Genomic DNA, 23807 nt, shown 5'->3' on the forward strand with positions numbered 1-23807 from the left:
GAAATGGTGCACAGTTCTTAAACGAATACATTAGAACCGTGAATCAAAAAGTAACAGTTAATTCTGTAAAGGGATATCTTCTCTCCTGTTAACGATTCCTTCTGTTATCAAAGTTTGTCAATTTTTTTACTTCTATTGCAATTAATTCTTCAGTGGCTAACCCATTTAGTGTAAAATAAAACCGACACGCTTCAGTGTGTGTACTTTTCTAAGTAAATAAACCAAGAAAAGAACCTGGGCACGAAAACCAAACTACCGAACGACTGATCCGCTCTCAACCATAGTCCCCTTGCATAGAGACTGTGACTGTGTGATCTCCGTTGGGTGTGTATTGACCATTCCCCTCGAAAGGGAACACCTAATTATTATACGTTTAATTTTAGTTTTAGTAAATGATTCAGAGCTAAGTCAACTATATATACCGACTTTGTGTATTTGAAAAAAAAGTGAACACTGTGACGTTAATTTTAACCCAAACAACAACAGTTTTTAACCAGTAAACACATGCTTTGATATCAAATGAAGTAACTCTACCAACTTTTAAATTAATTAGAAACATGATGCGCATAAATCAACACAGAAATCACCAAACAAGAATATAACCCGCATAATTTGGGTAGCACTAGTTTATTAATATGCAAATTGAACAGTGCCCAAATATTGTTTGTTGATACAGAACGGTGATAACTTGTAATTGTGCATTCATGCAAAGGTGTTATAATACCCACTATTAAAGACAAATTATTCATTATTGGCGTCATGCAGTTTATAATGCATTCAACTGTTATTCTATATACAACCAATTCTGAGTGTTAATTTACAATATAAAGGCACCTGTTGTATGTCCATAACATCTTATTTTCAAAATGTCGCTATTAATTTACAGGGTCTGTTTTGTCTTTGAGAGAACTCCCTGCTATAATTAGGCAGCTTTTACAGAGAGAGAGAGCTCCCTGGTGTTGTTAGGGAGCGGTCACAAACATAGCTCCCTAATATTAATAGGAGCTGTCACAAAGACGGTTGCCTGGTTTAATTAGGGAGCTGTCTCAGAGAGGTCCTTGGTATAATTAGGCAGCTGTTACAGAAAGAGTTCCCTGGTATTACTTGAGAGCTGTCACAAACAGAGCTCCCTAGAATTAATGAGCTGCAAAAAAAGACGGTTGCCTGATATAATTAGGAAGCTGTCACAGAGAGGTCCAGGGTATAATAGGCAGCTGGTGCACAGAGTATTCCCTGGTATTTTTAGGGAGCTGTAACAAAAGAGCTCCCTAGAATTAATATGAGCTGTCTAAAAGTGGGCTCCCTGGTACAATAAAGGAGCCGTTACAGAGATAACTCCCTGGTATTATCAGGGAGCTGTCACAAACAGCTCCCTGATATTAATATTAGCTGTCACAAAAAAGGATTCCCTTGTATAATTAGGGAGCTGTCACAATGGGTGCACCCTATTATAAGTAGGGAGTTGTCACGCAGAGAGGTCATTGGTGTTACACTAAGCCCCCCCACCCCCCCCCCCCCCCGTCATGATCAATGTTTTGTTTTCGCTGGGTTTATGTAAATATCGAGTGATGGTTTCTGGTAGGCTAAATAAATACGATGAATTGTGAAACATAAGTGACTTTTAGTGAGCGATGATTGATGTGATGTTTGAGTTTTAAATCGATATTCTCATTTGTATCACCGTTACAAGGGAAATATGAAAATAATTTTACCCATTCCCCTCTCCCACGAACATAACTTATAGCTTTGTATTGACTCAAATGTTCTTTACCACTGCAGGTACAAACAAAGAAATGCATATATAACACATACAGGTTGCATTTGCAGAGACCAAATCTTGGAATATCACTCATTTGTGCATATTCCTCAATCGTTTATCAGCTCTTAATTATAATTATGTAATGTTTTATTGCAGATCCTCAAAGTGCTTGTCTGGTTTCAACGTTATTGGTGTAATTGTTGTGGTTAATTGTGTCATATTAGGTTAAATTGATTTTTTTTCCTGTAAAGGTGGAGGATGGTGAAAGATGTAACAACGGATTGTTAGAAATAGCTGAATTATACCATTATACCATTGTAATCACTACAGAGTTATTATCTAGGCAGAGTGGTAATGAAGGTTAGGTGGGGTTGCCGAAAGACCCCTGGTTAAAAAACTCTTCCTTTAATAAGATAAATGCAATATGAAATGTATAAAGAATGAGACATAACATTACCATTATATCTAAGATACAATGTGAATGTACGTCATAATTAACACATGGGATTAAATGCATACAATAGCATACAGACTTTACTTTATTAGTATTATTATTATGATGAATTATAAATAAGTTATGAAAATATACTCGATCTTTTATATTAAGTTTAAGACGAAGCATTTAAACAAAAAAAGGAAACTTTAATACCTTGATCTACAGAGTCAAATAAACGTTAAAGGGCGTAGGAACCGGGAGTATCATTCCGCCCCCCCCCCCCCCGGCCCCCGCTTCGCAAGTCAGAAAACCCCGTTTTCATTTCCAAATGAGAAAAAAAAACTCATTTGGAGCACCAAATTGCATCTAAGGCCAGGTGAATATTCAAAATTATTTACAAAATGGAGTGGGTGTTGAAGTGTGCTATATTGCACCAAATTGCATCTGAGGCCACCTGGAAATGCAAAAAAAAAATCCAAAGGGGAGGGGGACACCCCCTCCCCCAGGCCGGGCATCAGTCTCCAGCCCCCACTCAAAAATACCTTCCTACGCCACTGTAAACGTTGTTATTAACAATGAACAAATTAAGATTCAACCATGACATTACCAGATATTTAGAAGACCAACAAAACAATAAAATCCATTTAGAAATCGAATGATGGCTTTTGAAAGAAGGTCCAATACACCCTAGAAATCTCTACCAGACAGGGGAGGAGAAGGTGATATTTCATTCAGAATTTACAACCGTTCTAGTTATTGTAGTGCGCATGCACGCTACATGTATTGAGAAAACTAGCCCGCTCCATCATCCGCATGGCTAGCTTGTGAATGCCGGCTGAACATACACTCTTCATAGCAATCTCAAACTCACAGGTTTGCCACGCAGGAAAAAATCCAGACCCAGATTAGCAAAGAACTGTTGCGGCAAACAGTTAATTCTGCACTGGCACACGTAAAGAACAAAGATCCCCCTGAGTAGAATACTTCTTCAAAACAATACGTAAAATTCTCTACTTTGGTTCGAAATTCTCGAATTGAACAAGATAGGTAACAGTTGAACGTATTTGATTTAAAAAACATCTTGCAAACAAAGTCGCCAGCAACAAATGTTAATCGTATTTTTCCGCAGCGACTCGCGATCGGTGTTATTTGCACAAACAGCTAACCCGTAATGGTATGGTATTATATAATACACACTACACAGTCACAGTTTCCACAGCTAGCTGCTCTGTACGCAGGCCTATATGGCGTATATTACATGTCTTGAATTATGAATCAGGGCCAAGAAATCGACCAAGGATTTTTTAATACACCGGAGGGTGTTACATTTGCTCAATAATAGATTAGTTCTACATTGTATTCGTTAGATTAATCATGCATCAGGCCTTCGGTGTAAATCACCGTATGTTCGTAAAATTTCGCTAACTAGGCGAGGATCATAGAATTTGAAGTAAGGAGAATGACGTCATGCGACATATACCGAAGCCACTCATCGTAATAGTGGCGCTTTGCTTGTACGAGAAGACAATAACGGAGCGTAATACAAACACTAAGTCTTTGACATAACTAAAGTGATAAAGTTGACATTAATCACTCGAAATGGTGATATCGTGCGCCGCATTTGGATGCCAAAAATGTGGCAGTAGTCTGTAGTTCCTAGGTAATTCTTAGGAAGCGATAGTAGAAGCAATTACATAGGTATCTTATTACTTTAGTAGCGTCGTCTGCTCAGCAGCTGTATTAATATTCACTGGACCCTGGATATAGTTAGCCTAGGCCCTAGGCCGGCTACGGATGCGATATGACTAAAGCCTAATGACAAAAATGTTAACACCTCATTTTACTTAAAGCTGTATCCCTAACGATAGATCAACATGCCAGAATAACATGAGATGACGGTTATGATGTCCTGGGCTTATCACTAACATTTTAATACAAGGAAAATAGGTTACTATACCCACTTTGCAACATTAAACTGGAAACTACATGCACAGGCTAATATGGAAGTATTACACGAAGGCTATAGGGCGTGTGTGGTAACGGGTTGCATGGGGAGGACGAAGGCATGCTTTTTCACGGCATTTTTCAGGGACAACTATATGACACTATTTGAGTGGATCACTAAAATAATACAAGCAGGATGAAATGTTTGCCATATGCCTCTCAGATACCGGAAATGACACTTTCCATACAATGAAAGTTGCACAAACACTCCACTTACTCGAGTCATTTGAGGAGAGAAAAAGAGGTTTTCAAAGTTGGTTCTTACGTCAGGAGTATATATAGTACTTAACACTCTGGTCGCAATAACATGTCTCTGTTGTGCAAAGTACACCTACTCTTTCGAAAAAACGGGTAAAATCAAATTCAGTCTTACAAATGATCTGGCTTTTTGGCGTACACTACAAAGCGCCTTCATTATATTTCAAGGCTTCACTGCTTAAACAAGCGGCGATAAACTGTGGCAGCATTCTTCCTAATTCAATTTCTATGACGAGGATACAGTAACGTTACCATGTTGTTCAAGATGACTAATCAGTGTCCAGGACAGGTATTCTCTGTCAGGTCCGGAACATGCGTGAGTCGTTCTTTGACAACCGTTAATGAGCTTGGTTGTCCGGATAATATGTGATGGTGTAGACCTAACTTCTTAGCTATATGTCAGGCGATTGCTAGTTAGAGTACTGTTAAGAAATATATCCAACCTTTGGTCTACGTTAAAGGACCAAACGCCGAACTCATTTATTCGTGACCGACATAACGTCAAAAAGGTTGCGGTAATGAAGACCCCTCCATTGAATATCAACAACTAACTAAATTTCACCTTCACCGCGCACTTCAATGACACGTATTTGTCCACAGTTGTTCTATAGTTATTTGGAAATTTGATCACATATGCAGACTGGATGTAACATTTACCTTCCATACACGACATCCGTGTATGTGGCTTTTGCTGATTTTGTGTATCAAGGGTGACCGGACAACTCTCCCTGGACAATTACCCCCCGGAGAATTACCTCTCTGGACAAGTACCCCCGGACAATTCCCACCCAGATAATTACCACCCGGACAATTCCAATCCCAGAAACCCCCCCCCCCCCCCCCGGACAAATCCTTTCCACTATGCCTTCAACAGTCGACTCCCCACCGGACAATTACCCTCGGATAATTACCCTCCGGGACAATTTCCCTCCTGGGCAATTTCCCCCGGACAGTTGGCCCACAGATAATTGTCAATCGGGAGAACCCAATTGGGACGATTTTGTAACGCTACTTACCAATAAAAACTGTGCGTGTGTACGATAGTGTTTTATAGTAGCACAACCAACAGGCCCAACTCACCTGAGAAAAAGATAATCGCGAGGTTACTTATACGAACAATGTGTATCTTTGTGCGGATATATTGATTTATTTCCGTTTTCTGTGTGTTAACCAAGGCTGCCCTGTAGAGAGTGACTTTTGCTTCATTATTCCACACATAGGCGTACGAGGCGGGGGGCAGGGGGGGGCAGACTGCCCCCCCAAATTTCCAGAGGACAAGAAATTTGGGCAAAAGTCCTGAAAAATTCGGGCAGCCTAAGAGGCTGCCCGAATTAGGCTGCCCGAATTTTTCAGGACTTTTGCCCGAATTTCTTGTCCTCTGGAAATATATATATATATAAATATGCAGTAGCTTGCCCGAATCTTCTTCAAATTTTTGCCCGACAATTCCATGATTTTCTTTATTTAGCATCATGATGCCCGAATATTTCCGTGCAACACCACCGTAAGCGCAGTTCATCTGGGCTACCACGCTTTTTGCACAATCAATTTTTTTTCTAACTAGTCAATTGTATACCTGGACCAAGGGCGGCGGAACCGAGGGGGGGCACAGGGGGCACGTGCCCCCCCCCCCCCACTTTTCCTCAGGTTAAAAATGTGCCTTTTTCGACATAAAAATTGAGGTGCCTCAAGTTAGCAAGAGGCCAGGGAACCAGAATGAACACTCGGGAAGGGCCGTTTCCGGCCATCTGAGGGGTTTGTAAAACCAAAATTTTCTAGTACGCTCCGCGCCAACCGATGGTGGCGCTCCGCTCAGATAGTCGTGCTTACAACTTTGCAAATCCTGGCCAAGCCCGTGACTTTTAATGAATTTCTGTGGGTCAAACTCAAAGTTATTTCGAATGGAAAAAAAATTGTTAAGATATTAACAAGAAAAAAACTGTAATTCGGAAGATTCCTACATTAGCAACTAGCATGATTTCACCTCATTTTGTCTCAAAAGAAAACTTGTTCCTTGTTTCCCAATTTGCGCATTGGATATTGCAGTGCTAGTATGCATATTTTCCTTTGGGGGGGGGGGGGGGGCGTTGATGGAAATAAGATAATAAAATAAGAGTTATACAGGGTATTAATTATAAGGCTGTATCATTCCAATCGAATTTCTGCAAAGTGCCCTTTGATGTCGGTGCCCCCCCCCCAGATTAAAAGTGCTTCCGCAGCCCTTGACCTGGACATCCCCAACATGAGTGTATATAAGAAACATTTTTTTTTTCATGGATGGTTGGGGGGGGGGGAATACAGGTTTATCATATATATATTTTATACTTTTTTTGTGAGACAAATTGCAGTCTCACCCGACACAGCGACATTATCCTGCCTACGTGTCGTTGAACAATGCATGTTTTTCTGGAGGTAGCTGAGTACTGTGTTAAAATAATAAATAAGGTAACTAAATAGGAGCTTAAAAAATATACTGTCCCATTTTTCCCCTTCAAAGTGATGTAACCATTTTTTCTTCTTCTAATTTACCAAATTTTTCGGGAAGTGTAAATTTCTAAAACGTGAGATTATAAAATAAAGAATGTTTAGATGCAACTTGCAAGGCCTCAGAAGTGCCGTTTCCGGCAATCTGAGAGGCATTGTGTGCCAAAAATTTTCTTGTACGCTACGCGCCAACCGATGGTGGCGCTCCGCTTAGATAGTGTCACAGGAACTTTCGGGCACAAAAAGTTCTGCCCCCCAAACTGAAATGGTCCCGTACGCCTATGATTCCACATACAGGTGTGAGATATTGGTATACTTTGGTCTACTTACATAGAGCTCTGAATTACCTCTTTCGTCCTGTCACGCTACCAATGTAATACTTTTGCAATGTAGTAAAACATATGAACACCGTTGAATTGAAAAGCTTAAATAGCAAAACGACTGTATTTTAGGAGACAAAGTACCAAAACACTTTTTTGTTTCGCGTGCATTGTGTATACTATAGCTACTATGAAAATATTTTGGGCGTCAAGTTAGTAAATTTGTGGAAAATAGATTTGGCTCGCTTCGCGCGCACTAGCCGCATTGTTGCTGTGAGAATTATTTACTCTTTCCACATGCATGTTAGCTGGATTACCTTAACATTTTCTGCCCACTTCGCAGTCACGCATGTGTGTGTCTGTCTTCGTTTTAGTGACGCCAGCTTGTAATCACGATAACTGATGCAAGATCCGATCGGTCTCATATACTTGGTGGGTATGTTACCAATAGTGAGTAGATGGTCCCTATCGTTTTTGGGGGCCAATCTCATTAATATTCCTGAGTGGGCGGGGCTTCGAACAATTTCTTTAAATGCTAATATCTCGGCAACCGTCTTTCCGATTTTGTTCAAACTTCTTCGGTGGCATTGGTGGGAGATGGGGAACATAAGTAGACGGACTCCTTATCTCGGCAACCGAATGGCCGATTTTGTTCATACTTGTTTAGTGGCATTGGTGGGAGGTGCCGAGCCAAATGTAATTTCGTTGAAAGATGCTCGTAATCACTCTTAGTCAATGACGCAGGGTTTGATCATTCCCATACTTGGGTGGTGGATTACCCAGAGTGAGTAAGTATTCCCTATTGTTTGTGGTTCCAATCTCATTAATATTCCTGAGTGGGCGGGGCTTCGAACAATTTCTTTAAATGCTAATATCTCGGCAACCGTCTTTCCGATTTTGTTCAAACTTCTTTGGTGGCATTGGTGGGAGATGGGGAACATGTGTAGGTTATAAACATACTTCATCTCATCAATATTCATGAGGGGCGTGGCCAAATGTGATTTCGCTGAAAATTGCTCAGAACCACTTTTTGATTCCTTGCCAGAGGCAAAAGGATGATGTGCAGACATACATGTGTGTGTGTCTATGACGCCTATTGTAACCACTATAAGTGGATGACGCAAGTTCAGATCGTTATAATACTTCGGCGGTGGATTACCCATAGTGAATGGATGATTCTTATTGTTTTTGGTTAAGGTCAAATGTCACCTTAGGTCAACAGAGGTAGGTCAAACAATTATATCTGGCTTCAAATCCAAAGGCAATGAATCACGAAGCTCTAGATTCTTGTTATGCATTGGAGCCAGCTACACTACATTCCCGGCCCGTAGCATTTATGTTGTGTTACGGTCAGAAATTTCCAGGGAGTTGGGTCCAACATGTGATGAAATGTAGTGAGATATGTTAATAAGGAAGTGTGCTTACAAACTGGTGCAATATTTTGCCATTTTTTGTAGTAAAGTGTCTTCATTATTTAGCCAACATTTTCAAGCACCCCCCCCCCCCATATCTCTGCACACGCTCTGATGATGCATTCAACAGTAGCATACTTCAGTAAGTCAGGGGCGTGATAAAAATACTGATGGTGTTTGTTTATTCAACAGTATCATGTAGTCTATATACTGTTTATCATCTTTGTGATATCTGTTTTACAAGCTATTTGAAAGGATTGCCTAGCAAAGAACCAGTGGCATAGTTAGGGGCGCAATGGTATAGGGGCGCCCAAATGTGGTTTGGGCCCGTATAAACTGAACTAAAAATGTTGACATGGGGCGAAGTTTGCCATCCCTGCCCCGATCGCCATTAATGCCCAATACGCTACTACAAAGAATTGAAGTCTACTATTACTTCGCGTTCTCAAAGTAAATCACTGAAGCTGCATAAAGAACTACCATACTACAGTATATTAAAGCTGTAATGACAGAAAAGATAATCGCACGTAGCGCGACATTTTTTCAAATCTGGATTTAACCATTGACCACACTAACTATAATATCATATCGTCTCTGCTTAAAACAGCCTGACTTCGTTCAATCGGCCTCATTTTTTAGTTTTGATGACGTCACATTGAGTCATATCTAGGTTTTGACGTTATAGGTACAAACCTGTCAACCTGTTTGACTCCAAAATAGGGAGAATAACATTTTTCTGGGCCAAAAAAACAGGGAGAACAAGGGGAAGATAGGGAGGTTGGTAATTTTCAACTGAAATGATATAAATACTCCTAAATAAGTATAGTCTTCTTATGCAATACAATGAGAGAATCATCCAATCAGTGTTTCTTGTTGTAGTTTACAGCAGCTCGCTTCGCTTTCTACAGGGTTTCTTTAGTAGGCTTCCATTTGAAACAGGGAACAGTGGACTCTGGGTACTGTGACTGTGACTTAATGGCTAGTATGCTAGATAGAGTCCCATCAAGCTTGAGACTTGACCGACTGCAGTCTGTCTTGTTCTTGCGAACTACACTGAATATAGCCTTTCCTGTTCAGAGTTACTGTGGGGATTTACTAAGCATAGGACTAATTGTTGGCTATTTTCAGAAATGTCGCAAGTGTAGAACTTAAAAAAACCGGGAGAATAGAATATGAAACCGGGAGATTCTGGTAAAAACCGGGAGTATCCCGGTAAAACCGGGAGAGTTGACAGGAATGTAGGTACGTCAATGTGTATTTTCAATAAGCTATTTTGATTGTTTGTGGTCATGTTTCTATCTTCCTGTAATATATGTTGAGGGTGTAAAACCAATCGTTAATGAGCTGTTACAGAGCCTCAAAATAATCGTTTGCGTCCATTTTGAATTCATATTAATTGGATATAATATTCAGTGGGGACACGACAACAATATGAAAAAAAGGAAATCTCCTGTTGCAGTTAGTTCTAGGTTCACTTCCATTTTTAATGAACTAAAAGCCTAAACCCTGCCTACATCGGCTGCCCATCAATCGTCGAATTTCCAAGGAGGGGATTGTCCTGGTGAATTTGTCCGGGGGGGGGGGGTTGTCCGGGGGAAGTTGTCATAGTTGGGAATTGTGCGGAGTGGGAATTCTCCGAGGGGGGGGGGGGGGTAATCGTCAGGGGAATTCGTCCAGTGGGGAGTTGTCCGGGAACCGTATCAAGTATTATCATATGCCGTTTATATAAACAGAATGAAACATATAAGGTGCTGTTAGCTTCAGAATATTATTTCGTTATCTGTTTTAGGAAAGGCCAATTATTAGGGACAATATATTTGTATCTTAATTGCCCTTTACAGGTACCCTAAGAAGTTCATTGGGACGCATCTAAAATATATCCCTCTTTTTTAAAAAAAAATGCATCTTGTTATCCGTCTTTTTAATACCAGATGATTTAATACGTAATGGAACTGAAACATCTTATCTTCAATCTTAAAAAGATATCTAGTCATATATCGTAATAATGATAGTATCAACTAAGTACGATATCACGGGGCAAACTTCTTATAATCTTTATATTTAAAATAAAATAAAACTGTTAATAAACTGCTTATCCACTAGAGAGCTTGTGTAAGAAAATGTTGAAAATTATGTTGGTCTGACGTTTTGATCCTAACAGGATCTACTTCAGAGGCTAAATGACAAGTGGTCATTTCGATCCTACTAGGATCGAAACGTCAGACCAACTTACCTTTACACGATCTTTGTATTTGTTTGTTGTGTAAACAGTGACTGTCATACAACGGTAGTAAAGTACGTTATAAATTTAGTTTATGGTACAGGCCAAGTAAATAGCTATAACAATAGGCAAGCAAGTTCCTGATTACGAAAGGTAGGTTAGCTGTGAAAAGATGTTAATATTTATATAGTAAGTTATGAAAACGAAGGTAGATACGAAAATAAATATATTCATATTAAGAACTAAAAACAAACAGAATTGAAAGAACAGAAAGCCTTGTTATTTGAAATGTCCCCTTTTCTCATGATCCGATATGTAACAAGTGAAACACGTTTCGTTTTCTGTTATGGAAATCACTGGTTTATACGACTGAAAACGTCTATTGCTTTAATAATTTATAATCAAGTTACTATGGGTGACACGTTATTGATTTAATTTTACTGTTAGCTGAACTTTGAGCTGAATTTATCACAGTGTTTTCATCAAGCCAATGTTTGTCAAGTCAAGTCAGTGGCGTAGGAAGGTACTTTTGAGTGGGGGGGGGGGGGGGGCTGAAGACTGATGGCCGGCCTGGGGGAGGGGTCTAAGGGAGGGGGTGTCCCCCTCCCCCTTTGGATTTTTTTGGCATTTCCAGGTGGCCTCAGATGCAATTTGGTGCAATATAGCACACTTCAACTCCCACTCCATTTTGTAAAGAATTTTGCATTTTCACCTGGCCTTAAATGCAATTTGGTGCTCCAAATGAGATTTTTTCTCATTTGGAAATGAAAAAGGGTTTTTCTGACTTGCGGAGCGGGGGGGGGGGGGCGGAATGATACTTCCGCCCCCCATATTTTTCACTGGGGGCTGGCGCCCCCCCCCCCCCCAGCCCCCCAGTTCCTACGCCCTTGAGTCAAGTCACAAGTCTTTCGCTCATGTCAAGCGTATAACATAACAGCAGCTTATATAGTCATTCTAGACGTAAGCCTAATGATAATCAACGACCGATGTTTAACGAGACATCTTTATCAAGTGCTTCGGGTCCTGTGAATGACGTGTTTCAGTGAGCTCTTGTTACAATGCTATGGAGGCTACTCTTTTCTACAACAGTAATCATATACACTGGGCAGCAACTGAAGTAATATTGTACCGTTATGGAGGGCAGGAGTAGAGGGGTAGCTAGGGGGATAGGCCCTCAAGTATTTGTCTGCCACCCCCAGTCATATACACTGGGCAGTAACTGAAATTCAGTGTAAAACCGGTGTACGTTTACTCTCTTAATACGCAAATATAATGTTAATACAAAATCAAAGATTTACTTACTCTGTACAGAGACTAATCTTGTATCATAATGGAGGGCAGGGGAGGAGCAGAAGGGTCTATACGGCAATAGGCCCTCAAATATTTGTCTGCCACCCCTTGAAATTATCGAAACTGGAATAGAGATAAACATTATAGTATGAAACATTATTGCCTAGGTTTCCTTTTTTCTGTTGGTTTTATCTGTACCAGGTGTTAACATCCGCTCCAACTGTTATTACCAAGTACGCAATATAATATCTGAGGGTTGCTCAGAAGGAACATTGATCCCAGATTTTTTTTTAAAACATTCTTGGTCGAATTAACCCTGCTTATACCTCGACTTTTGACTATTATTTTCGAAAACAAAAACGATTTTATATCTTGACATTTTGTGGTTATATTTCTGATATTTGATTTTTCTTATAGAACAATTTAGACTGATATCGCAACTTTCCACGCTTTATAGAAATCGTAACGTTTGTCATGAAGTTTTGACGATTATCTCGAAAAAACCTGGTGTCCTCGACACTGAAGAATGTCTTCATCTAACAAGTGAACTAAGGAAGATGTGATGATCAGGCGCGGCGGAACGGGAAAATTATTGGGGGGGCTAATGTGTGGAGACTGTCTAAGCGGAGCGCCACCATCGGTTGGCGCGGAGCGTACAAGAAAATTTTGGGTTTTTCAAAACCCCAGATGGCCGGAAACGGCACTTCCCGATTGTTTCATGCTGCGAATACCCAGCCCTAAAATATGGGTCTCAAGCCTGCAATTTCTCAGATTGCACGTAAAAATCTGTAAAAACATTGTAATCTGTATATTCGATGGTGTTTTAAGAGAGTAGCTATTACTCGTAGTGTACTCGCAAAGACGTTTTTGAGTGTAGTAAATTACTACTTGCCAGTGGCGTAGGAAGGTACTTTTGAGTGGGGGGCTGAAGACTGATGGCCGGCCTGGGGGAGGGGTCTAAGTGGAGGGGGTGTCCCCCTCCCCCTTTGGAATTTTTTGCATTTCCAAGTAGCCTCAGATGCAATTTGGTGCAATATAGCACACTTTAACACCCACTCCATTTTGTAAACTTAATTTTGTATTTTCACCAGGCCTTAGATGCAATTTGGTGCTCCAAATGAGATTTTTTTTTCTCATTTGGAATGAAAAAGGGGTTTTCTGACTTGCGAAGCGGGGGGGGCGGAATGATACTTCCGCCCCTCCACATTTTTCACTGGGGGGCTGGCGCCCCCCCCCCCCCAGCCCCCCAGTTCCTACGCCCTTGCTACTTGCAATTAAATGCAATACTTAAATAAATGTCATAAGAAAAAACAGAAAGCATTTCTTAATGTCAACAAATGGGTAACAAGTATGCATTGAAAAATATGGTAAATATTGGGCGGGGGGGCTTATCATGCATTTGCCCCCTCAACTTTTTCATTGGGGGGCTGAGCCCCCCAAGCCCCCCGGTTCCGCCGCCACTGGTGATGATCCCCATCCCTCTTCTTCCCTCCGGCCTCCCCTTCCGACTCATACACCTCCCTTTGACACTCCAGGTATTCAGTCATTCGGTACAACGAATATCACCTTTGTGTTATTATACTAATTCACGTCACAAGAACACTCCGTCTTCAACGCAATCCAATTCCATGATATTAAACTACTGCGTGTACATGGCTATGCACTGAATGTAAGGAAAGATAGAACAAACGGAAGCAGGACACTTCGCCCAACAACCAATTCGCCCAACTGCCATTTCGCCCAACCTTACCATTTCGCCCAACCAGCCTGGTCATTTCGCCCAACCAGCCTGGTCATTTCGCCCAACCAGCCTGGTCATTTCGCCCAACCAGCCTGGTCATTTCGCCCAATCAATCTGGTCATTTCGCCCAAACTTGAATAAATATGATATTTCAAAAGGAAACGTTCGGGAATCGTTAACGTTACAGGATACGAACCGAATACAAAGGAAACTTGAGGATTGATCAGTGTGTTAGGGGTTAGGTTTGATAGTAAACGTTCGAATATTAAGGAATATTAAGGAAACTTGAAGTCCTTTACTTTCTATAACTTTAGTAAGGAAACGTTCGGGAATTTTTAACGTTACAGGATACGAACCGAATATTAAGGAATCTTGAGGATGGCTCAGTGTTTTATGGGTTAGGTTTGATAGGTTTGATATATTAAACGTTCGGGAATTGTTAACGTTACGGGATACGAACCGAGTATTAAGGAAACTTGAAGTCGTGGTTAAATTGATGTATACATATGTGATAACATATGTGGTTACATTGATAAAGTGGTTACATTGATTAAATATAGTAATTCAATATTACAGACGGGTTTATATATTTTTTTTCAATTTAATAAGGAAACGTTCGGGAATTGTTAGTCAGTAGGATGGATCAGTGTTTTAGGGGTTAGGCTTGATAGGTTTTTATGAAGACCGATTCCCCTTTGTTTGGATAATAATATAACTTCCATTGTATGCGTTAACGCCTAAAGTGGTGTAATCCTCCCATAAACCCCGAAATAACTGCTCAGACTCCGATCGATATCCAGCGGACCTCACTATTTTATTTACCTATTACGAAGTAACCTAACCCAAAATAAATCAAATTGAACTAGTGGAATAGAAAAAGTAATATTATTCTGACTGAATATTAGTAAAAATAAGGTTGGGCGAAATGACCAATACGGTTGGGCGAAATGACCATGCTGGTTGGGCGAAATGACTATGATGGTTGGGCGAAATGACCAGGCTGGTTGGGCGAAATGACCAGGCTGGTTGGGCGAAATGGTTGTTGGGCGAAGTGACTAGAAAGCTAATCATCAACCAGATACATACACATGAGAGGGTATAAATACATCTTATTCAGTGAATTATGGTTTAAATTACCTTTCGCGTAAATGTTCTGTATGTAAAGGCGAACATGAATTATGAATGGTTGGGTATAAGTCATAGACATAACCGAATTATACAGTCGCTGGCCCATACATCATACAAAGTTCACTAATATATTGGTCACTCAGCCGCTTGAGGAATTCTTTAAAAGAAAAAGACAACGTAAATACCTTGTTCTGCAGAGTAAAATTGGTTATTAATCAGGAAAAAAAGATTCAACCATAGCAGTACCATTTATGTCGGACACCACCAAGAAAACCAATTAAATCCCTTTATAAATCGAGTGATTGCCTCTGAAGGAAGGTCCATTACACCCTAGCAATCCCTACCTATAGACTCTTTTTAGGCTTGCTATTGTAAAGTGATGTGAGAAGTCATTTAAGTTTAAGGTTGGGACGATTGTTTTATTCAATCTCCAGTCAGCATTTTGACCCATTACATACACAGTAGGCAAATATGACGTCATTCGGTCAGACCACATAATATAGCTTGTATAGGCAAGCAATACTAACTAAGAAAATCTGTCGTAACAATTGTCAACAATATAAGTACGGTTCATTATTATTATTATAATAAATTAAGTAACGACAGTTAACGATAACCCTTGTGTATGGTATATTCTCCACAAACAATGGCAAGCCAAAGGGGGAGGGGTAGGGGGAGGGGGGAAGGGTGGTCGACCGCCCATCGTCCTTCACGGAATTGTTGTGGCGTTCAGCCGGTGCATAATTACACCACTGCTACAGTAATCCATGTCTCTTTTTCAACCTTGTATTAGCAAAGCCTTGCGCTTAGAAATACTTATATGGATGACATTTATATTCTAAATACGCCTCAAAATGCACCAATTGACGTCTGAACTTTTATTGGGGGTGGGGAGGGTGGTTGGACCCTAGACCCGCTACGTGATAGTCGGCTTGAATGACCACGGGGCATCATCCTCTCATTTATGAAATCTTTGGTTCACATCTAGTCCTTTTTGGAATGGTTCAGGCTCCTAACTTAATCCATCAATGGGCAAGTTTGAATGTGTCCTTCACTTTTGAAATCCTGCGCACGCGTACCTGTCTATGACCCCTGCAAAGAGCTGTAGTACATGACTATCGGGTCATACAATGTAGTGTCTGTGTTGCTTCATACCTTGCAAGGAACTGTCACGGAATGAAGAGAAAGGGAGCTGTCACTGAGTTCTTTGGTATAACTTGATCTGTCATAATATATAATGAGTGTATATCATAATTGTAATTAATTAATCATAAAGGTGTTGCTTCATACCTTGCAAGGAACTGTCACGGAATGAAGAGAAAGGGAGCTGTCACTGAGTTCTTTGGTATAACTTGATCTGTCATAATATATAATGAGTGTATATCATAATTGTAATTAATTAATCATAATCAGGGAGCTGTTACATATAGAGCTCCCTGCTATAATTAGAGAGCTGTCACTGAGAAGAGCTCCCTGCTGTAATTAGGAAGCTGTCACTGAGAATAGCTCCCTGCTATAATAAGTGAGTTGTCCCTGGGAAGAGCTACCTGCTATAATTGAGGAGCTGTTACATATAGAGCTCCCTGGTATAATTAGGGAGCTGTTACATATAGAGCTCCCTGCTATAATTAGGGAGCTGTCACTGAGAATAGATCCCTTCTATAATTAGGAAGCTGTTACTGAGAAGAGCTCCCTGCTATAATTAGGGAGTTGTCCCTGGGAAGAGCTACCTGCTATAATTGAGGAGCTGTTACATATAGAGCTTCCTAGTATAATGAGGGAGCTGTTACATATAGAGCTTTCTGCTATAATTTGGGAGCTTACTTTGAGATATCTCCCTGCTATAATTAGGGAGCTGTTGCATATTGAGCTCCGTACTGTAATTAGACATCTGTCTTCGAGAGAGAACCTTGTTATAATTAGGGAGCCCCCTCGTTATTACAGAGCAAAATGAACGAATGCTACACATTTCATGTACGATACTTCCTCAGCCCTAACTTAGGCCTCAAATCTACAAGTCATTCACTTTCTTTGAAATGAGCGTATAAAATGGAGATGGGAGACGTTGGGGAGGGGGGGGGTGTGAAAAGGTGAAAGATGAAGTTTCACTAATCTAGGCATGTCTTCGTATGCAAGCTTCATTTTCATCATGAGACTATATCCCCGCTGTTCGCGAGTCAGGAGAGGAATTAAAATAAATCGAGGCAGATAAAGGTGCTCATTTATACATTGTGTACCTCTGTGTCATGTTCAGACCAAGTTATGAAATATTACATATCATAACCAACACCTCAATCGTGTCTAAGCACTTAATTATATAAATGTAATACTCCATTCTCTCATATCAAATCCGCCAACTTCTTGTCTAATTTCAACATTCCTGGTGGACAAATATGGAACGCGAAAAGGGAAACCATATTTCGTTGTCTAAACTAAGTTTGTTGCTGTCTAAACTAAAGTTGTTGCTGCTGTTTTATCACGTTGTTGCTCAAACTTACGTTGTTGTCTAAACTTACGTTGTTGTCTTAACTTACGTTGTTGTCTAAACTTACGTTGTTGTCTAAACTTTCGTTGCTGCCTAAACTTACGTTTTTGCCTAAACTTACGTTGCTGCCTAAACTTACGTTGTTGTCTAAACCTACGTTGTCGTCTGAAGTTGGTTCCGTTGTCTACTTACGTTATTGCCCAATCACGTGAAATAAAAATATGGGTTATTCGCGCGAAATTCAACTTGCGCTGTATATACATACACGTCGTTAATTTGCTGACCAATTACGAAATAGTCAGTAAGATTGACATGTATCCCAACCCAATTACAAACCGGTAAACGCTCTCCACCATGCTACTTACATGAGCTGACCCCGCCCACTTTGCTCCTCTAGGAACTTCCCGTATATGCGAAGAACAAAGGCGGCCTTGTCCACGGGACTGTTTTCCTAAACCCAGGCAGCAAGAACCAACCCCCTGCGTATAGTAATCATATGAAGCCCACGTGGTAAAGCAATTGTTGAACAGCGCCGATGTCAACAACGTAAACGCGAAAAGGGCAAACTGATTTCGTTGTCTAATCTAAGTTTGTTGTTGCCTAAACTAAAATTGTTGCTGCTGTTTCACCATGCTGTTGCTCAAACTCACGTTGTCTAAAATTCCGTTGTCTAAACTTACGTCGTTGTCTAAACTTAGTTTGCCCTTTTCGCGTTCCATAGACAAATGCATTAAAATCCCCACTCCCACCCCCGAACGCTACTAACCGATATAGTGGCGGGTGGTAACACCGGATTGTTACTAGCAGGCGCGTATCCAGGGAGGGGGCGTTGGGGGCGCGCGCCCCCCGGGTAAGAAAAGGAGGAGAGAAAAAAGGAGAAGAAAAAGGAAAAAAGAGGGGCAAAAAGAGGAGGAGAAGAGGAAGGAAGGGAAAAGAAAAAGAAGAAAGGGAGAAAAAGGAGAAAAAGAGGGAGTAGAAGAAAAACGCCAAGACACCGGGAAGAGAAAGAGGAACAGTGACATCATTACAGCGCTGGTCCCTATTATATACACAGGGTAGCCAGTGACGGATCAAGGATTTCGGAAGGGGCGTTTGCCTCACCCTACCCCTTACACCGACAACTCCATTTTTGACGTTTCCATTTTTCCTCTCTCACTCATGATCTATATACTATATATGGTCTATCATAAGGCGTGTGTGTGTATATACGCCTTAAACAATTGTAGAATTGTGCTATGAAACCAACTGTGGCTGGTCTCGAACTCGACCGTGTCGTCGGGGAACATGACGCATTTCGGGAAGGGGGCGACCGCCCCCCCCCACTCTTCAGCATATTTTTTTTATGATATCGCCAGTAATTTCAAAATAGAAAGTGCTTAGATGCAACTTACAAGGCCTGGGAAGTGTCGTTTCCAGCGATCTGGGAGGCATTTTCGGCCAAAATTTACTTGAACGCTACGCTTAGATAATTTGCCTACAGGCTTCGCCCCTCCCTTGGCAAATTCCTCGCTACGCGCGTGTTCGAATTTGTAAAGCAACCACAGCAGATATCACATCATATCAGTGAGCATGAAAATGGAGTTCCAGGATAAACAGCCTCAAAACTGTCCGACTTGCCCGAAATAATAATCAAAAGTTTTTGCGCGCTCTGCGCGCGTTCAACATGTTATGGTCAATATCATATAAACAAGCATCGGTTATTTACCCTACATCGCATACCATCGTGTACCGTACGGTCCGTGAAAGTTGCGCAGTGTACCGCGGGATGCTAATGTAAACAACGAAATGTCTTATGTTGATGGAGAAAAAGGCATGGAGGTCCAATTATGTCAAAACACTCTTTTACATTAGAAATGGCGAATTAGGGGCTGCAGCCCCCCCCCCCCCCCCGACTCCTACGCCTAGGTGTGTAGTGTTCGGTTTCGGAAATATCTGCTATTTTTTTCATTTCCCTCAACCAAGTTTTGTAATAGCAGTTATAAGAGGTTTTAACATGGACGGCGATCCGTACTTCCGAGTGGGGGGATATGACCTTGTTGACTATCAGAGCCGTATATAGAGAGAGTTTGGCCAACTGGCGATTTGTGACGTCACACGCAAACCATGGGCATCAAAATAGGTCCAGTTGTCGTTACCAGTTGCGCGAAACACGAAAAACACCACACACAATATATAGCAGCTTTGCACACTGTGCTCGTTGCGAACAAACGAAGCGACTCAGAATGTCAGATTTTGACAGGCATACGAGGAACAAAATGGATATCAGGTAATGAATTAGAGTATGCGTTAGTTAATGACATTTACGTTTACCTTCACACCTGAAATGCACAGAAAACTAGCTGAAAACCTGTCATTACACTTGTTTTATTTTACGCCTCATACTACTAGTCCTACTTTAGTCATACAAACGAAAAGCACACATCACAGTCCTGGCTAGGCTAGATTACAGACGCACAACTATAGCATCAGGCCTACATTAATAGATCCTTCAATTAAATAAAGTAGGCCTACACATAAAATGACAATTTATGCTTCACTGATCTTTTCAGGTTTGCCAAAAGTAGTTGTACCAGAGGTCATTGTATTAAACTCCAGAAGTTACATAGTAGGATTAATATTCGGCATAACTTTTTCTCTAAAGTCTAATACAACTTATACAAGGGTTGTGAATGGATGGAATGGTTTGCCTGAGAAGGTTGAATTGCAAGTAGTGTGAATGGGTTTAAGAATACTTTGGATGAGTACATTAAGCATTGTAATTGGGTATGACATTTGTTGTCCTCGGTTTTATTCCTCTCGTATAGCCTTAGGGTCCTTAATGGGGACTTGAATGTCTCTCCTGGTCTTTTTTTCTATTAAACTAAACTATATACTTGAGTGTAGGAGTTAGCAATAGTTGGGAGTCTGTGGGCAAACCTAAGACTGATATTGTGGTGTTAATTTCTCAGGAATGTAGTACTATGCTATAGTAGGTGCAACAGATTGAATGGGTCTGTCGAGAAAAAAAAAACCTGCAACAACTGAATACTGGTGTATGTTGTAGCTTATGTATTTTCCATTAACATATATACTATACGGTCATGTCCTTAATAAGGTTTCATGGATCACACTGACATAGTGTGCCTACTTGTCAGTGTTGTCAACTGAGCACAGGGCTGATGACATCATTCAGTTTGTTATTATGCAGACAGCAAATGGCCATAATGATAATTATTAATTGTTACTTATTCTTCATACTGCCCTTATTGGCCTTACCTGAACAGTGATGTATAAAAATGCAAGAAGTCGTTAAGCTTTCATTTAAGAATCGTTTCAGCCTGTCCTATTTCAAACATATGATTGGCAGGTTTCCACGTTACATAGCTTATCAAAATGGAGCTGTTCTGTAAAGCAAGAAAATCACACATATGCATGCATACAAACACACTTATATAACAATTTCTGAATATCTTTTCAGCTGCCCAAAGGTACTGGAATGCAAGCTCTGTTGGGTGAATTAAAAAACCCTCATTGTACTCTTTTATTATGGTCGACGTAGCTGGAACCAGCAATGATGGTGATGTGGATTTGACAGTACCTAGACAAGAATTCAATAGCTGCTTTGTGTTGAAGTGGGTTCAACTTGCTCAAGGCCATGACAGGATGATGACTAGACATCAGGATGAATTATCTGTTGCAGAGCTCTATAAACCAGGCAGTTGTTAAAACATCCATTGGGTGACCCTCACAGTCTACCAGGCACTGCATCGCAGAAGCAAAATGAAGTGTTCATCTTATGAGAGTGGAATGGTATCAGTGTGGCCTCTGTCAATTTGGCTTCAAGTCTTTGTTTTCTTGAAAGCTGAGAAGATCTTTCAGTGGTTTCACACTGACCTCTGTACTTGACAATTCATGTGTATTTGCCAGCTCAGGAGGAAGCCAGATTTTAATTACATTAACCAATGCTGACTTTTTTTTGGACATGTGGTACATCTGCAAGGAGGTGAAGGAAACAGTTGGAGTTGCATGGATGTGGAATCTTGTTGATAGTCTGGCAGTCTTATCCACAGATTATCCCAAAGCTTCTCCACATTGCCACATTCAGAACTTATTACATTGATAAACTTGAAAATTGCAGGAATCTAACGAAGCACCCATCAAGGGAATTTGTTTGTATAATTATTGAAAGCTGTGACCTTCTGATGTGACAGACTAATGTGAAATAAAGGGCAGTAGATTACCTTGTAAATGAACCTTGTTATTGTTTGATTGTATCTAATGTTTGCAAAATTTTAAGTTGCATGCTACCAATTGAAACATAATTCTTTCTCTATTAATGGGATATAAATACTTCTCCTTAAAGGGTGTGAAGACTCCCGCACAAAGAAACGTCTCATGCCGGTTATCTGACCTAGTTTCGAATGCGGTGTAACAGAAGTGTTAGACACCACCATTGATCCCAGAAAATACACACACAACTTGCTACCATCTGTAAATAGACATTAGTGTACAGTCCATACACACATCACGGTCAATACCCACAACACAGTGCACATAGCAGCGTGGACATCTCAGGTCTAGATAAAAGATAACAAGGTATCAGGTTTCATTACTGTCTGCATTTTGTAGCGACACAAAAAAAACTTCACTTGCAAGCAACGGAAAGTAAACTTTTTCAGAGCGCGGCATGCGGTTTAGGGCGAGTCTTCAATACCTTTACATATACTACATCGGTTGTTGTCACTTGATCATTTGCTTGTGTGTGAGCTAAACAGCTTAAATAATATGTAAAAAAATAATACAAACTTTCAAATTGCCAGATATTTACTTGCTCAAAATCATTAACCAATCATGATTTGTTGCTATCCTTGAGTCCATTATTCAGATGATGAGGCAGATTCCCTTCAACTCTCCATGATGAAGGTAAAACCTTATATCTTAACCAACTGCCATTGAGTGTCCATTTGAAAGTTTCAAACACACAAGTGCATTGATTAAAACAAAGACTTTATTGCTGTGGTTGCAGGAACTGGATTTCAGTCTAGTAGTCACTCACCAGGTTCGTCTTTATCACAGTCTGCTAACTGTGGCTTTTTATGTTAGGAGTTTTTCTTCAGAGCACATGTCACCTTTGATTTGTAAAAAAAGTCCTGAAATTCAGGGAGTTAAAATTTACTGTCTAAAGATAATTTAAAAAGATTTTTTTAACTTCAATTGTCAATGTGGGTGTCAATAAAGGGAATAAGGAGTTACTGATACAATGACTTTCTGGCATAAGTGCATTTATAATGTGTTAAAACTTGAAAGGTGTATCATACTGCATCCCCCCCCCCCCCTCTTAATTTGCACTCCATTGGAATGCACAGACAGTTTTGCTTATTAATGAAATACCAGTTAACACTAACTTTTCAAGTCTTCCTGTAAAACAGTCAAACGAAACCGTGCATTGCCTAAGCTAGGCCTACGCAATAGTTTGAACATTTCTTTATCAACATGTGGTGACAGGGCTCTTAAGATAATTCAGTGACCAAGACAAGAGTGTAGGGTAGTCTTTGCAATAAACATGACTAAGGCTAGGCTACCAGTACCATACTTAGCCTTGGCCTAGTGGTCTTTGAAACGTAGCCTAGGCCCCTGCTACTTTGATAAATGATAGTTGACTGCATCCAAATTAAATCAAGGCCTAGGCTATAATTTTGAAGAAGAACAAATTAGGCTGAATTCATGTTAGCCTAAAAAGGCTAGGCCAATGCTGACAATTAACACAAACCAAGATCATTTAACCATTTGGGCACTTGTTTATGGCATACTAAAAGGGTCTATATAATTAGGCCTGTATGTGTACACAGCCCACAAGTTGCCAATGAGTATACACCTAGCCTAACTAGTTTAGGCCTAGGCTACTTTGTTTTCCTTAGGCCTAGTTTAATTGGGCCTTATACTGTGCCATATTATGTAATGTGCTATAACAGTTGTAGTAATAGCAAGAATGGTCCAGGTCTAACTAAGCCCAAGCTTAACTTATGCTTCAGGCTTAACTAAGGATTAGGGCCTAGAGGCTAGCCCACCCTTTTACATTAAACATACTTTTTTAGGCTAGGCATACAATAACTAGGAATTAGGATAACTATATGTGCGACTGAAACTGCCATGCCTATGATTAGGAGAGCTGGCATAATGATATCGAATTTGCGGATCGTAAAACGAGAGAGAATTGCCATGAATGTAATTACAGAATGTAGTGCATCCCACAGGGAGCCATGTGTTGGTTGCACATCTGTCCCTTTCGG

General features: G+C 40.5%; 1 protein-coding gene and 1 long non-coding RNA gene across 12 annotated transcripts in view; both read left to right on the forward strand.

The window, feature by feature from the left end:
- Positions 1 to 23807, forward strand: part of LOC139970056 (uncharacterized) — a 107302-nt gene that overhangs the window by 11192 nt on the left and 72303 nt on the right. The gene's annotated exons all lie outside the window — the stretch shown is intronic.
- LOC139970143 (uncharacterized) lies at positions 19543 to 21770 on the forward strand. Its single transcript, XR_011794047.1, has 2 exons — positions 19543 to 19804; positions 20996 to 21770. It is a non-coding gene; the product is annotated as an uncharacterized lncRNA (long non-coding RNA).

Source organism: Apostichopus japonicus, chromosome 7 (genome assembly GCF_037975245.1).
Source record: "Apostichopus japonicus isolate 1M-3 chromosome 7, ASM3797524v1, whole genome shotgun sequence".
Classification (NCBI taxonomy): domain Eukaryota; kingdom Metazoa; phylum Echinodermata; class Holothuroidea; order Aspidochirotida; family Stichopodidae; genus Apostichopus; species Apostichopus japonicus.